The following is a 12341-nucleotide window of genomic DNA, read 5'->3' on the forward strand; positions in this document are numbered from 1 at the left end:
TATATTGCACGTAATGTAATTGTTTATATACTCGCCATGAAAATCTTCTGTACCTTTTGTGTCCCGCCGACGATGGCAAAAACAAAGGTAAAAACAAATATATTGCAACACACACACACACACACACACACACACACACACACACACACACACACACACACACACACACGAGGCAGGTAATTATATTAAAGGTGAGGGGCCACGCACGCCTCCATACCTGGTGGGCGGCGCCGCGCACCTCGCCTCTGCATCCCACCTGCATTTCCCTGTCTCCCTCCCTCCCTCCCTCCCTCCCTCCCTACCTGTCTGTCTCTCACCTTCCCTCCGTCTCTCCCTCCTTCCCTCTCACCCTCCTTCACCACCTGTCTGTCTGTCTGCTCAGGTGTTCAGTATTTTATTTTTTTGTTTTTTTTTTATTTTTTTTCTCCTGATATTTTTGTCTTTTTCTCTTTGCCTTTTTTGTTTTTTTGTTTTCCTTTTGTTCTTTGGTCTCCACTTCTTTCTCCCGCCTCTTTCACTCTCTTTTTCTTTCTTTATCGAGAGAGAGAGAGAGAGAGAGAGAGAGAGAGAGAGAGAGAGAGAGAGAGAGAGAGAGAGAGAGAGAGAGAGAGAGAGAGAGAGAGAGAGCATGTACCAACACTAACATATGGCACATAGTTACATGTTACGTTCTGCTTTTCCAGTGTAATTTCCTTGCAAGCTTCTCCTTCCTGCAATGTAGTTCCTCTCCCCCTCTGCTTCCGGCCTGGTGGGGGAGAGGAAAGGAGGGAGGGAGGGAGGGAGGGAGGAAGGAAAGGAAAGGGGAGAAAGAAGGAAAGCAGGGACGAGTGAGGAATGGAAAGACGACGTTATTTTTTTTCATTTTTTCCACCTCGATCTGTGTGTGTGTGTGTGTGTGTGTGTGTGTGTGTGTGTGTGTGTGTGTGTGTGTGTGCATATTTTAGCCATTTTTTTCTTTTTTTCTCCATATGCGTAGATTCTTCTGGTCATCCATTAAATTATTGAAAGAATGGTGTAATGTAAGACGATAAATGCAAAAGATAAGAAAACAAACAAAATGAAAATAAAGGAAAAGAAGCCAGGAAAATTAAGATAATGAATGAAAATAATTGGCAAATAGAAGAATAAACAGATAAATGAATAGTGGAATAGACAGATCCAATTGTTTACTTATTCAAACTTTTCCTTTTATTTTTCTTTCCTTTCTACTAAACATTCCTATCTTTGCCTTCAACCCCGTTTTCTTCTTTTCTTCTTCTTCTTCTTCTTCTTCTTCTTCTTCTTCTTTTTTTCTTCTTCTTCTTTTTCTTCTTCTTCTTCTTTTCCCACTTTCTTCCTCTCTCTCCACCCTGCCTCCCTCCTATCTTACATACCTCCCTCATATCTTCCTTCCTCCATTCTTATCTCTCTCCCTCCTCCTCTTCCTCCTTCCCTTCCTTCTAACCACCCGCCAGTTCGCCCCCTCCCCCTAACCCTCTCCTCTCTTCCCCCTTTCTCCCTCTCTCTCTCTCTCTCTCTCTCCCTCCCTCCCCGTCAAGAACAGAATATATGACACTGGTAAATTGGATTTCCTACAAAACTTAGAAAATTAGTGTATAGCGAGTGAGAAAAGGCAAGGACGGGGAGCTTCCTGCGAACTGGAACCGGGCCAGGCCGAAGAAGGAAAGAGAAGGAGGAGTTGGATGTGGAGAAGGAGGAAAGGAAGGAATAGAAATGAAGGAAATAAAGAACGATAGACAGATAGGTAGATACAAAAAGAAAGAAAGCAGAAAAGAAGGAGAGGAAAAGTCTATAGTATATGGAAGACGGGGAAAATGGAAGGAGGGAAGGAATAGGGAAAAGAAGGAAGAAAGGGGAGAAAGAGGGATGGAAGAAAGACAGACAGGAGGGAAGGGAGGAAGAAAAGATAATTGAAAAATGGTAGAAAAAGTGTTAGGAAGAGAGAGAGAGAGAGAGAGAGAGAGAGATCTTCCTTTTATTCCTTTTTGTTATATGTTTTCTTGGTAACTCTCTCTCTCTCTCTCTCTCTCTCTCTCTCTCTCTCTCTCACCTTTTAATTATATCGCTCCAGTCTTCTCAACTTTCCTCCTTGCTCTGGTCTCCTCTTATTAGCCCTTATTTTTCCCTCCTCCTTTTCCTCCTCCTCCTCATCTGTGGCCTACCCCCCCATACCTGTCGACTACCCTAATGAAGACGCAACATAACTTCGCTAATATCTTGCGGGAACACTTCAAATGGCCACGGGAGGTGTTTATTGCTCTCCAGCCGCGGGGGATAGAGGGCCAGTTTGATACAGAGACGAAGCAATGGATGGAGTGATCGATTCCTAAGTATAGAGTGACACTGAAGACGCATGGAGACGAAAAAGAGGAATCCAAGAGGGGTCCTGGCGTCTTACCTAATTCTGGGTTTTGTTTTGTTGTCCCTTCATCCATCTAGTCTGTAATGGGAAGAAAAAAAAGCGTTGTTATACATGTGAGTAGAATAAATATAAAAGAAGTTGCAGTTTTGGAAATAGTATGAGTTACTTGTCGTGAAACATTTGCTATTAAGACAGAAAATCCAGAGAGAGTTAATGTGTTTTTAATGTTGAATGTACGGTATTTTTTTTTTTTATACAGAATCTGCCTTACAAACCTCATATTGCATTCAAGTATTCATCACCGTAACGTAAGAAAATAATATTATGAAAACTAAAAGATCTGAAATGAATGGAAATATTCGAAAAAAATAATGTCGTATTAAAAGTTTAGTAAGAAAGCGAAGGAAAAAAAATAAATGTATATAATAAGCATTCAAATAGGCAATCGTTACTGAAGAGAAAATGCTGATTCACGGGAAACTCAATAAAACATTAATGATAAAGAATAAATTGAGTGAGCAAATGGAAAGAGAGCGAGAGAGAGAGAGAGAGAGAGAGAGAGAGAGAGAGAGAGAGAGAGAGAATAAACGAATACATGATTGAAGAAGCTGAAAGGAAAATACAAGAAAAAAAGAAAAGGAAAACAGAATTATGATGCAAAGATACTAAAGAAAGATGTACAATGAAAAAAAAAATGAATAAAGAGAAAAATAAGGATAAAAGAGAGAGAGAGAGAGAGAGAGAGAGAGAGAGAGAGAGAGAGAGAGAATAAACGTATACATGACTGAAGAAGCTGAAAGGAAAATGCAAGAAAAAAAGAAAAGGAAAACAGAATGATGATGCAAAGATACTAAAGAAAGATGTATAATGAAAAAAAAGAATAAAAAGAAAAATAAGGATAAAAGTCAGACTGAAGGATCCACAATTAATAAAAGAAAGCCAAATAAAAACTTTTACGGAGAATGAACGGAAGACGAAGAGGAAGAGGAGGAAAAGGAAAATAGGAAAGGATATATTGCACCAAAAGGAAGAGTGAAAGAGGAGACGAGGAGAGAAGAGAAGATGGGAATAGAAGAAGAGAGAGAGGAAGTAGTGCATCAGGAGGAAAGGCGAAAAAAAAAAAAAATAGCAAGGAGGAAGAAGCTGTAATCAGACATGACAGGTAAAGCCCGCCCACACACACACACACACACACACACACACACACACACACACACACACACACACACCTGCTCCCCCTACCCATACCCCGTCTCCCTCTCTCCCTCCCTCCCCTGTCCCTCCGTCCCTCCCTCCCTTTTATCTACGTGGCAGGCCCGGGTGTCTATCAGGTAGGCCTAAGGTAATTGCCGCCTTGCCTCACCCTTAATTTGACAATGATGGCGCCTTGGTTATTATTCCTGGTCCTAATGAGACGGTTCACCTGGGCAGCTGTTAGTTGTGTGTCCTCTCGTTAGCTACAGGTGGAGGTACGCATGGCTGGCTGGCTGCACCTCCCACGACCCCATTCTCTCTCTCTCTCTCTCTCTCTCTCTCTCTCTCTCTCTCTCTCTCTCTCTCTCTCTCTCTCTCTCTCTCTCTCTCTCTCTCTCCTAATTATAGTATATCTTTATTTTTTTCTGTCTTTGGTACTTGTTTCTATATATTGCTTTGTTTCTGACCGAATTTATTTTAGTTTATCTGATTATATAATTTTCTTGTTTCAGAGCCGGTGAAAAATCGTAACTTTTCCCTCTGTCTTGCTGTAGTTGAAGACTTGAGTGCAAAAACGCAAGGTATAAAAACAGCAGCAGAAATAGATTAAACAACACCAAAGTCCAAGTTCCACGGTATTGTTTTCCGTATTTCTATTCCCTTTCTCTATACTCACAAACTATTGGCATGTATTTTACTCCCTAATCTTCCTGTTTTTCAATTTTCTCCACTACTCTCCTCTCCCTAGACCTGCCTCCGCCTCTTATTAGCTCTCTGCGCCTCTCAACCTCCTTTCTTCCCTCCATCCGTTTCCATCTCCTCGTACCCACCCTCCACACCCTTCACTCGTCCTCATCCTCTCCAGCCCCTCGCTCTGTCTGCCATCCCCGTCCCTCGCTCCTCCTTATATAGCCTCAGCGGAGCGACACTATGCTCGGTGTGTGGCCCTCAACTTAAGACATTATCCATGATTACATAAAGGAGAATTATGCTCAGGGGGAAGCTCGCTATAAACAAAGGCGTTAAGAGCATAAACATCAGCCAGAAATGTCCCTCTCCTCCTCCCCCTCCTCAAGACCAGGTATCAAATCCTTAATTACGTTTTACCTGAAATAGGGAGATGCAGGTAAAAAAAAAAAATGTGTATATGCAATGCGTAACACTTGTAGCATGTCGTCAGGTATGTGTGTGTGTGTGTGTGTGTGTGTGTGTGTGTGTGTGTGTGTGTGTGTGTGTGTGTGTGTGTGTTTGTGTGCGTGTCCGTAAATTAATCAGCAAAATCAACGACAGGAGTGATTGAACGACCTGAATTTGAGGTTGGTGGTAACAAGACGTGGTTCAGTCAAGCAAATAACATGGAAGGAAGTGACTGAAGAATATACAGGTCATTGCACCCTCCAGGAATGTCATGTCCTGCGTCTCCCACCAAGGAAAGAAAAAAGAAACAAATTATAGGAAAGAAAGACAAATAGACAAAGGACATTTTTTTTTCATTTTACCTGAGGTTGCTGGTGACAAAATTACCTGTCCATTTTTTTTCTTCAAATTCCTTCGTGATAATAGTGGAGACGCGGGTGGAGATGGTGGGGTTAGGTGGTGGCGGTGGTAGTGGTGGTGGTGGTGGAGGTGGAGGTGGTGGTGAGGGTGGGGGTGGCGGTGGTGGTGGAGGTGGTGGTTGTGACATATGTAAGCCATGCAGTTATCCGGAATGAAGGTTCTTGGTTCACGGCATCTCACTAAACAAGCGGCTTATAACCGGACACTCTGTACTTAAGAGTCTTCAACAGGGGACATTTTGGCCAGGAGGGAGAATGGCGGGAGAAGAGGGGAAAGGAGGTCAGGGGAGAGGAAAGGAAATGAAGAGGAGTGGGGACAGGGGAAATGGGGAAATGTTTATTTTTTCTTTATATATCTTTAACTCATATTATTTTGGATATCAATTTTACACAGTTGAAGATTACAATCCTATTTGTTGAGATGGTGGTGCTTTTGCCTTTGCTCTGTGGTTGACCGCTTACACTGACTGAGGCGAAGACTGAGCCAACAGAAACACGTGTACCAGACCAAGAGTGTCAGATTCTTCTATTCGCAGACTTTGATGACGTCAGAGGCAGTAAACAAACAGAAAACGGGGAATATGACATGCTTTGATACTTGTAAAAATTTAATTATAGCAACTGTTTAGTTTAGGGGCTCCTCTGTTTCTTAGCTTATAGTAAAATTTGCCTTATTTTTGCTGCACCCTCTAGATTGCGATTCTCTGTATTCACTCACTCCATAATGTTTTAAAGTTTTTCATCATATGCGTGAAAAATGGGGCAGATTAACAAGATTCCTTGACTAAAATACTGCAGCTGACGCCACTGCGCACAACGGGAGTATTTCGCCGCGAGGTTAAGGAGACGTTGCAATTTCTTGATCTTGACTCGCACCGCCCACTGCTACATTCATTTTTGTGTACAGTCTCTCACAAGCCGCACTCTTTTTCGTCATCTTCCTTTCCCTTTTCTTTTCCTCCACCTACTCCTTCACATAATCCTCCTCCTTCACATTCTCCTCCTCCTCCTCCTTCTCCTTATCTTCTTCCGCCTCCTCCTCTTCCTCTTTCTTCTCTTCCTCCTCCTCCGCAGGACACACGGGCTCCCCTTCCCAAATCATTTGTAATGTTTAGTGTCAAGCCCAGATCCCCCGCGGCTGGAGAATTTACGATTTCATTAATGTATATTGTTTCAAATTACACGCTAGTTTAATGTTACGTGGTTCCTGGGCATGCAATTAGTAATTACCCGAGACATCATTAAGACTTGGAATTGGCTTACGTTTCCTGTATGGGTGACGGGGGGGAGAGAGGGAGGAAGGGAGAGAGAGAGGGAAAGGGGGAACGTTGGGGATGGGACACTAAACACTACATGTCGCGTCCTATTCCTAACCAGGCTGCAGGAAGCGGGAACCCAACTATTTTTCCCTCTGGTTTCGGATACAGGTGACATTCGGATACCTGAGTGTGTAATTACGCGGCACGATAATCGAAGGCTTCAGGTGTGTTCAGGTGAGAGGAAAGGGAAAGGAAAAGGTTGGTGACGGGGAAGGGGCGGCGGCTTTCGGGACGACGCGGCTTCCGTAATGTTGTACCCAGCGATTCGAGCCGCGGCAAGGTGCTGGTTAAGCCGTGTGTGTGTGTGTGTGTGTGTGTGTGTGTGTGTGTGTGTGTGTGTGTGAGTATGTGGGTGCGTGCATGCTACATGGTTCGTGTTCTCGCGTGCATGTATACTTTTTTTTTTCCATCTCGCCTTTGCTATTTAGGGGATGTGAACCTTCTTTGTTGCATAACCGTGGGGATCTATAAATATTATTCTACCTACCGTTTATTTTAAAGTACGATTTTCTTTTTTTACCTATATCGATGTACTTCTCAACTGCTTTTTTTGTTTGTATAAGAAACAGACTTACTACACTTCATATTTGTCCTTTTAATGATACAGAAGGAGATAAATCATTTCTACAACAATGGTGCACCTTCATCACCCTCTATCTCATTGTTTACTACTACGTATTGCATCTTAAACCTTACCCGCTCTTCTATATTAGCCCCTTGCCTCCAGCTAAGCAACACCCTCCTGTCTTCCCTTCTCCTGTGGTTTTCTTGTGGGGTGAAGATGACTTGCTCTGCTTGCTTGGTGTTTGCCCGAATGCTCAATAATACTTTTACTATTATTTTCACTACCGCTTTCATCCTATCCATACACACACATGCCTATCCAAGCGCCGCGCCGCCTACAGTCCTCTCAAGGGAAGAAGACAACGACTTGCCCTGCTTCACGTTGCCTTTCTCGCCGCCTAACTGTTGCCCATCAGTAATTATCAGCCTAACCTGGTTAATCCACTTTCACTCTTCATTACCAGATTACCCAAGACGAGCGGGAATGCCGAGGAAGCTCTTCTTTCATCTTAATATATTTTGCTCATACATTTTGCATTTATTTATAATTTACTTTTTCTTGTTTTACGTTTTCTCATTCCAGTTTAAGAATATTCATGTCTCTATTTACTTTCAATTTATGAACATTTTTTTTCTTATGAGAGTTAAAACTGGCCACTGTAATTCTATACTAATCATTTTCTTTATTTTCTGTACATCAAGAAAAAAGAATATCGTGTGCAACATCTGGCCCACCTTCAACAACAACAATGTAATCGCCCCTTCCACTTCCTAACTCCTTAATACATTGCCGCCAACATCCACGCCACACTACACCCACCTCATCCATCTTACGCCTCACACACTCCCTTCCACATCCAAATATCCGCATCCAGGCCGAAGTATCCGTAGCAGCATCCAGCCGACTCATCTCCACCCCATTTCTCTCCATTCCTTCCCATATTTTTTCTGAAAACTTTTCCTCCCTCCATATATTTCCTCCGCCATCCTCCTGCTCTTCCCAAGTTTTCACATTCTCCTCCTCCTCCTCCTCCTCCTCCTCCTCCTCCTTCTCCTCCTCCTCCTTCTCCTCCATATCTCTCCATTTCCGCGAGTTCTTTGCAACTCTCTCCATATCTCTTCACCGCCATCATTCTTACTTCTTTCCATCATTCCTTGTTTATTTTGCTCCGCCTTCATTTCTCCTCTTTCTAGGTAGTCTGCGCTTTCTCTCTCTCTCTCTCTCTCTCTCTCTCTCTCTCCATGCCTGTCTCATCGTGTCCCCATCTTGGAAAATCGAACAGCACCCCTTGGTTAGTCGGGGGAAGGTGGTAGGAGGGGGAGGGGGGAGGGAAAAAGAAGAGGAGGAGGAGGAGAATGAAGAGAGGGAAGGAGGGAGAAGGGGAGGTAAAAGACGATCCTAACTTCTTCGGCAGTATTGAAAATTTTATCACGACGCCAGATAAAACGATTACCTGTACGACGCATCTCCTCCTCCTCCTCCTCCTCCTCCTCTTCCTCTTCCTCTTCCTCTTCCTCCTCCTCCTCCTCCTCCTCCTCCTCTTCCTCTTCCTCTTCCTTTTTCTCCTTGTTCCCATCCTCCTCCTCTTCTTCTTCCTCTTCCTTCGTCTCTTTTCCAGCCTCTCTCTTCTTCTCCTTTCCCTCTTTGTCTCACTCTCCTACCAACCTTCAACCTGTCTCCTTTTGTGGTATGCGGGTGAATTGTTTTCACCTCAGGGAACTAGACGTCCCTGCCCTGCATAGTCTCAGGTCACCCTTGGACAAGGTGTAATACCTGATCTGTCTCCCGTGCCAGGGTCACGGTGAAGCCTCTGGGCAGCAGCAGTGGTGGATTGGACTGCAGGCAGAGGATCTCTTTGAGACAATGGCTGGAGTTCCAGGGTCCTAGTCAGCTGGACCGTGCCTAATTATTTAGGCCTGCGGTGTAGAGGAGTGTGGCGACCTCTACACTAAAAAGCCTCCCTGGGAACCAGTTGTCGGTGTGAGCTCCCCGTCCCTCCCCTCTATCGACGGTACTCCCATCCCTATTCTGCATAACAGCTGGTTCTTGTTTTCTCCTGAAAGAGATGTCTTCCGTGGGCCATTTGAGGTTGTATCTCCCGGCTTCTAGGTGGAGTTTCTGAGGGTTTTTCTTATACTCAAGGAATATTTCAGTCTTTTGGTCTCTCAGGAAGGGCGTCTGATACTCTAGAGTTGGTGGAGAACACCTGGTGACAGGTGCCACTGGCGAGGCCTCGAAAGGGTCGCAGAGTTGGGTTAGACGTTTCGGAAAGTGGGAACGAATTGCTGGTTCCTCTCCTCCCTTGCCAGCTCTGCTCTGTGTGACTACGCCGGCCCCGTTCTATGGGACAAAACTTCGAGGACAATAGCTGAAAAGCGCCGGGTTGTGAAAGTCTCTCTCGTGACCGAGGCTCAGGACAAGCGATTGGTCTTTGAGGCGTTTTCAAGACCCTGTGGGAGCGAACTCCCAGTGTTGGAGGCATCTAACACAGCAGTATCTAATTTCCATGCACAATTTTTATACAATTCAATTTATGGTCACAATTTAAGTTATTTCGAAAGCGCTTTTAAAATTTGCCCAAACTGTTAACTCGCTTAAATTTCTAACAATGCCTTCGAATCTTAAGGGTGACGTCTGTCCCGGACGTTTTGCAGCTCAGTTCTTCCAGCTGAGTAAAACTTGCCGCCTCTGCGTTCAAAGATTACATCTTCAGAAGGCTGTGACTGAATGGAAAGTCAAGCACAATGATCTTGAAAAGAAATTTGTAGCCCTTCAGGAATTTGTTTTAACTAATGTGGCAGTGACTCCACCATCGATGGTGGAGAGGCCCTCCACCGAGACTGTGCCCCCTCCAGACGACCCTTCTGCTTCACGGGAGGACGTGTTGCCTGCCTCACAGGTTGACTCCCAGCCTGTCTCACAGGATAACCCCCAGCCTGCCTCACAGGCTAACCCCCAGCCTGCCTCACAGGCTAACCCCCAGCCTGCCTCATAGGCTAACCCCCGGCCTGCCTCACAGAACAACCACCAGCCTGACAGGCTAACCCCCAGCCTGCCTCACAGGCTAACTCCCAGCCTGCCTCACAGGACAACTTCCAGGCTGCCCCACTTAACGCTTCTCTTCCTGCTTCACAGGATGTCGGGTTCCAACCTGTAAGGAATGGAGCCAAACCGAAGCAGGCAACCAAGGACTTACTGACCCCCACTACCTTCAATAGGTTCCAGGTGCTGGCAGACACCATGGAGGATGAGTTCGAGACTCGCCTAGTTGGGGACTCCATGGCGCGTGGCCAGCTGGTTGAGTTCTGTGGTCGTTCATCAAACGGCCGCAGAAAACGTTACTGCTATCCAGGTGCCAGACTGGACGACATCACCGCAGCGTGCGATGATGTCACGAAAAATGCCGACCGAAACACCCTCTTTGTCATTCACGCGGGGACAAATGACGTAAAGACAACCCTTTCTGAGGAACTGCTTGAGAAATACCGCCGCATGATCAAGCAGTATAAACGTAAAACGGATGCCAGTAACATCATAATCTCAGGAATCCTCCCGAGGGTCGGTGCCGAATCTAGCTTTTACAATAAGGCCTTCAGCACAAACAACAGACTTCAGTCCCTTTGCTCACAAGAAAACGTCCAGTTCGTTAACTTGTGGAACAATTTATACTACGATTCAGACTTGTTCCTTCCTGATGGCATTCACTTAAACCCTGTTGGAGCAGCCCGTTTCGGGAGGCTGCTCTGTGACCAAGTGGCTCTTCGAAAGCAAAAAAACGCGGAGGCGAGAACACCAGCAGCTCCACCGTAAGGGTGCACTTAACCCGCAAAACTCCCGACTCGAATCACATTAAAGCTTGCTATGTAAACGCTCGTAGCCTACGTAACAAATTTGAAGACTTAGAAGTCCTCGCAGCTACAAATCATTATCACATCATCGGAGTCACAGAATCTTGGATAGACACTTCTTATAGAGATTTCATTGCGGAATATAGATTACCGAGTTATACCATCTTTAGTCATGAAAGAGAGAACAGACAGGGTGGAGGCGTTATCTTTTATATCCACAACTCTCTCCATCCAGTATCCGTGAAAACAGATATTATAACCAATGTAGACACGGTCTTCATTGAAATTAAAAATAAATCTCGTAAAATAGTAATTGGACTTATCTACAGACCGCCAAGGCAGACTCTTGATATCGACCACGCATTAAGTGAATTATTATTAGAAACAAGTAGCAGTTGCGGGGCAGTAATTGTTGGGGACTTTAACTTGCCAGCGAAAAGATGGGGTGAACCGTTGAACTCTCATACAGGGCTCGACCTGTACACAAATTTATTAGAAAGTGATTTGCATCAACACGTTCAAAAACCGACTCGGGAAAATAATATACTTGACCTTATCTTTTCAACGACAGCTGATCTAGTTAACGAAGTAAATGTTGGTCTAATTTTTAGTTCTAGCGATCACCGAACAATCACATTCAGCATCAATATGAAAGAAAGTAAAGTAACTCCTTGTAAAGAAAAGGTGCCTGATTATCAGAGCGAATTTCGTAAGACTCCGATCAATTCTAAATAATTCTGACTGGACTGAAATCACGGCGGAAACAGATATTGATAAATCTTGGGGGGCCTTCACCACAATATTGAACAATGCCATAAGCATATGCGTACCCTATCGTAACAGACGTTCAGCTTCTAAGAAGAAACCCAAATGGTGGAATAACGAAATTCAAAATAGCCTATCTCTTAAAAAATGCGTATACAGTAGATACATATCAACTCAGAGCGAGGCTGACAAACTAGAGTTGGACAGAATTCGCCGCGAAACCAAGAAATTAATAAAACGAAGCAAGAAAAATCTTGAAGAATATATAGCGGAAACAAGTAAATCTAATCCTAAAGAATTTTTTAGCTATGTAAATAATAAAAAGTCACTCACTTGTGGTATCGGACCGCTTGCTAATGAAAATGGTAACTACACGAACGATGAAAATGAAATGGCTACAATCCTAAATAACATTTTCGCATCCGTATTTAACGACGAAGATTGTTTATCACCTCAACCGCCGGAGGTTAGAAGGGCCGAAAAGATGTTAAGTGGCGTGCTCATCGTAGAAAGTGACATTTTACGCACAATTGAAAAGATTAAAGTAAGCAAAGCTCCTGGTCCAGACAAAATTACCCCTAGGGTCTTAAAAGAAATCAAACATCAAATTTGTAAACCGCTCTCCATCATATTCAATAAATCTTTAACAGCTGGAAAAGTTCCGTCGGATTGGAAACTTGCAAATGTCACACCAATTTTCAAAAAGGGGGACAAGTCTCATCCAGGAAACTA

General features: G+C 44.2%; 1 long non-coding RNA gene across 2 annotated transcripts in view; it reads right to left on the reverse strand.

Annotated features, from left to right (window-relative positions):
• The window catches only part of LOC127000040 (uncharacterized), a 96945-nt gene that overhangs the window by 36033 nt on the left and 48571 nt on the right, over positions 1-12341 (reverse strand). For both annotated transcript variants that reach the window (XR_007753754.1, XR_007753753.1), the window contains exon 3: positions 2399-2440. This is a non-coding gene — a long non-coding RNA (uncharacterized LOC127000040). The remainder of the gene's footprint in view (positions 1-2398; positions 2441-12341) is intronic.

This window comes from Eriocheir sinensis, chromosome 17 (genome assembly GCF_024679095.1).
Source record: "Eriocheir sinensis breed Jianghai 21 chromosome 17, ASM2467909v1, whole genome shotgun sequence".
In the NCBI taxonomy this organism is placed as follows: domain Eukaryota; kingdom Metazoa; phylum Arthropoda; class Malacostraca; order Decapoda; family Varunidae; genus Eriocheir; species Eriocheir sinensis.